Source organism: Bacillus rossius, chromosome 8, assembly GCF_032445375.1.
Source record: "Bacillus rossius redtenbacheri isolate Brsri chromosome 8, Brsri_v3, whole genome shotgun sequence".
Taxonomy (NCBI): Eukaryota; Metazoa; Arthropoda; class Insecta; order Phasmatodea; family Bacillidae; genus Bacillus; species Bacillus rossius.
The window spans coordinates 2,042,342-2,047,498 of NC_086336.1; positions in this window are offsets into that span (position 1 = coordinate 2,042,342).

A 5,157-nucleotide genomic window follows, 5' to 3' on the forward strand; every position below is an offset into this window, starting at 1 on the left:
TAGCTGCTGTTCGAGAATTTTATTCGTGTCTTCTCAAATATTAAGATCAGCTAACGAATCATTTGGTGGTTGATACAAAATTATTTTCAAAACCGAATTGTTCCCAGATGTCTAACCCACAAGCTAATTAGGAACATGCAAATCACATCTGTCATCTTTTTCAAAGCTGACATCAGAGTCTGGAGAGGGGAAGGGGCAGAGGAATAATGATTCTCCCTGTTCAGCTAAGAGGGTAGGTAACAACATTGGAAGTTTTAATATTTGTGGGTGGAGCACCAAATGATTGCACTGGTAAGGAAAAGGCAAAAGGCGAGAAGCCTCTTACATTGCTTGTTTGCTGTGGCTGTGGCCAGTGTTCTCCACAGTTTTAAAACTATTAATGACTCGGCCATAGTCCCTTACTGTGCCACAATTAGCATAGAGTTGTGAAAAAGAAGTGATAGGTTACAAGATAAAATTGTAGGTACTCTAATAATAAGATATTTCACCACATTTCGCTGCCAACAATAGTTTCATGAAGTCAAATAGATTATTTGAATATAATTTCAGAAGGCTTAAATTTTTTTTCCCTAGTACAGATCAGAGGTCTCTCGCAGCAATAATCTGAAGTTCCTTGGCATGTGAGAATTTAGCCAAGTCGAGTGCAAATGATAACCTCTAATCTGAAATAGGTACTACAGTATTCCCATCCATTTAGAGCTGATGTATTCTTCGTCTGTTGTTGATCTCTATTTTGTATCCAGAAAACGCGGGATTTTCACACTTGTTTATACAGTATTATCAGCAGAAATTGAATGTGTTTTCATATTGCTCAACACTTTTTTACAAATCGGGAATTCAAACAACATGCACAGTAAAACAATTTAAACTTATTTTTTATTATTGTTTGAGCGAGAGTGTTAAGTTTTAAGATAATTAAGGTCAGGATCAATTTTAAAAAAGTATATAATTACCTTTTGATATTTATTTTTTTTTGCATTCGGTAAAATATTACTCTAACTTGTGCCAGGAACACTTTCCATCTTGAATTTCTGGAAATAACTGTTTATATTCTAAACAGCCAATCAGAGGCTAATGTAGAAAATATGTCGATCTGAACTACTTTGCCAACCTGTTTGTCCTGTTTAAGTTAAATGAGAAATGGCCTCGAACGAAACATGTTCAGACTGTGTGTAACCGCACTCAACAGCTGAACATGTTCACCTGAAGTAGTTCAGACTCCCGTGTAACCGCGCCCTTTGGCATGGGTAGCCAGTCTCTCGGTCTATATAGTCTAGAGGTGGGTTGTTACAGCAATTTTCGGTATATGTTCTAACCTGTGACTGATACAGTAATGTACTAGTTACAAGTAGCTGATACTTCTGTATCAGCTAGAGCAGTAGCGGTCACAAGAAGCAACAAGGTATCAGCATTCTCGTTACAGGTTACACATCCTCCGTGCCGTCATCACCAGCGTAAAAAGGTATCGGTGTTCTCTTTCCACGCCTTTCGTAATCTGCAGCCCCCCCCCTTCCCCTCGTCAAACTTCATTCCCCCCTTTCCGATGTTAAAATAGTATTTCTCACTTTCTTCCAACCTCCCCTCCATATTCTTACTTCTCTCCAACAGTAAAAAAAAAAAAAAAAAAAAAAAACTCCACGTACGCACACCATGCGACCATAAGGAGAATCTGATACATTATTTATCACGCCCGGTAATTCTCTATCTCTGTTACGCTCATGCCCACCTAATACAGCCAGTATCAATCAGTTCAACATTCACTGCAGTTCGTCCTGGCCGTGTATTACCATGTACATTGTTGCGGGCTGTCATGCTTTGTAGTTAGTATCTTTATAGTGAAATAAGGAATGGATAAGTGCAGGAAAAAGACTTCATTTGTGTGGAATTTTTTCACGGAAAATAATGAGTTTGCTAAGTGTAATTTGTGTAAACAAAAACTGAGTTATAAATCATCATCGACTAATCTGAAGAAACATTTGAAACGTAAAAATCCAACTGTACAGTTACCTGATCAGAATCAAGATAGTTTAACATCACTATCACTGTCCAGAAGTAGGAGCGATGATCCAGACATCGCCAATACGACACCGTACCTCAGCCAAAAAAAGATTCGGCCAGATATAGGAATTCCTTCTACAAGCAGATCATCGGTTCCCAAACAAGCTGTGTTGGAAAGAACCAATGACTGTTAAGTAAGTGATTTTGTTATAAGAAAACTTTCTGTTTATGCTAAGAAGAAAATTGATGACCAACTGTTAAATTTATTTACTGTAGATTTTCAACCATTCTCAGTTGTTGAGGACGAAGGGTTTCGAGGATTTGTTTATGCACTAAATCCGTCATATACATTGTCAAGTAGGAAAACTATAACAAACATATTGTTACCAGCTGCTTATGAAACTGTGTACAATAGCATTCAAGAAATATTAACAACCACTGAAATTAGTTCTGTCACACTAACAACAGATTGTTGGACTTCTGTTAATACTGAAAGTTTCATGGCAGTGACATGTCATTTCATAGACTGCAATTTCAGATTGATTTATTTGGTGTTAGATTGTTGTTCATTTTCGGAGTCCCACACCAGTGCTCACGTAGCCCAGGAACTGAGTCGTGTAGCAAAAGAATGGAGGTTAGAAAACAAAATTTTACTCTGTGTTTCAGACAATGCAGCGAACATACAGAAAGCTATAAAAGACGAATTGAAATGGAGGCATTTCGCTCTGCGCCTCTCCTTCAACGCCTTCCCCTGCGCTTCCTCCCCTACATTCTTTCCCTTCTTTGTCCCTTATTTGTCGTGCCGCTCCCTCCCATTTCACAAGCTCCACCCAAGTGACCGTCATCTGCGATCGGGTTCTGCGCACATTGGCCGTGGTGTTGTTCCAGGCGAATTCTAAACTGATACTAAAGTACTTGATAATTGAATAGTGTACTCGTTTGCAGTACTTGATACAGGCATGTATCAGTGGCAAAGTATCAGGATGATACTCTGCGAAGGTTGCACTGCCCAGGAAGGATTGCAGGTTTCCTCCCCACAGGGATGCCAACTTGGGGGTTTTCGCCCCAAATTTAGGGGTAACCAAGATGTAATGGTTTTTTTTTAGGGGGTAAATTTATTTGGGGGGATATTTTAGTGGGTACATTATTTAAGAAATTTTTTTTGAGGGCGTGAAATTAATGTGTCTCTCTTGAAAACAAAGTGAAAAAAGAAAAGCAACACAAGTGGCGCTGGTGTCTGAATTTCGCACTACGACTAACAACCTGTTTCTGGTCAAAAGAATTCCGTTTTTACTTTTACCCTTCGACCTTAATTATTCGTCTTCAAATATTTTCCAGAATGCCAAAAAAAAAATATATATATATATATAAAGAATCGGCAAAAATATACGAAAAGTTAATAAACGTATCCAGAACTTCAAGGTTAGTAAACATGTATTTTTTAAACCGAAATTAAATTCGTACATGCATAAAAATGTAGATACTGAATGTTATTTTTAAAAATTATTATGCTCTGTTTGGGCAGAAAAATAAGAAAATGTAAGGTTCAAGAGGAAATAATTGTAGCTCTCAAACAGGGTGTACAATGAAAACTTTTGGGGTTTTTAATCGAAATCTAGGGGTCCCCGCTGCCTGTCCTTAAATTACTATAATTAAATTACGTTAACTAGAATTTGGTCTCTAGGGCGGGGTTCTTTGCCTCGTGGCTGCAGTCAGGGACGCGTCTACAAAGGGCCCCCCGGGCTGTTTTGGCCACCCAGGACGTCGTAACTATTGAAAAACACACGCAAACGTAACTGGTTTTATTGCTGCGTCACACGATACAGTACTTCACCTTGTACAGTACATCTTCACGTGACTGGCCGTATCATCGTCGACCTTCTCATCTCCGCTCACACGGCCCTCGATAGGCGGTACTGGTTAGCGTCTGGCGGGATTCCAGAAGACCACACCGAGGGACGCAGGCTATCCTGAGAGTGACGGTGACGACGATTAAGGCACGCAGCGAATTTAGTGAATAGGAAGTGTTAGCACGGACGATAAGTTACAAATAGGGTTCACTAGTCACTGATTAAAGAGTTAGACAAAACAGTGCAATTAACGTTGACACATGGCTGATGGCGAAAACTAACACTAACACTTAAACCCGGTAATAAGGTTTATCATAAGAATGTCCCGGAGCTCGGTATGACACTGGATTCTCCCTTTCAGGGAAATGACGTGATAAATGAGGATTCGTCCTCGTGGTGGCGTGGGCCACGTTAAGCTGGGTACGGGCGCTGTGTTACCTGGCGTGGTAACTTACCCGCGACCGTGGCACGTCCCAGGAATTATGCTTTATTAAGTTAGTGGTCGCTTTAGGCGCAATGCCGCCCCACGTGAGCAAAGTTCAACTTCTCCAGATGGAGCGATTAAAGCGTGAAGCGCGGGCACCTCGGCGGGCTGCCCAAAAACACTATAAATTACGTAGAACACAAAAACGACTCGTAGTCGAGTCACACACATTGAATGACGGACCGTACAACATGTCATACGGCCGATTTAGGGCCGGCCGTGGAGCAGATGAAAACGGATTTGTAAATATTACCTATTGAAGCTACATGCTGTTTCTGGCGCGAGAAGTGAAGGCTCCACGTGCGCGGGGCTGCCAGCCCTGGTGAGTGCTGGAAGGCTACTGACGATTCTCCCTGGCAGCCCGGCCCGGGAGGGGAAGAAATTCCGCGGGAAGCTACGGAGCGCCGAGCACGGGAAGATGATGCCGGCCAGTTTTGTAAACCAAAAGCGTTTACAATTACATTAATTAATTATTAAGGAATATTTGACATATTAAAAGTTTTAGTTATGTTTGTAATTTAACTTGCATATTCACTGAATCCCCTTTTGCGCATTGCCACACCCGGCCGGGCGCTTCGTATACACAGCCGGCCGTGACTTACGTCACGCCGTTCGCGGCACTGCTCCCCCCTGCACTATGCTACACGCGCGGGCGTGTTCGTAGCACTGGCCCTAATTCAGGTGTTGAGGACACATAACGGCCTGTGCTCTCAGAGGTAGCACCGACGGCGGCGTCAATCCTAGGGGAACACACTGTAGGAGTTGGCACCCCTGCTTCCCCATCCCGGGAAGTCACTTTAAACGCCCGGGTGGCAGCAGCTCAAG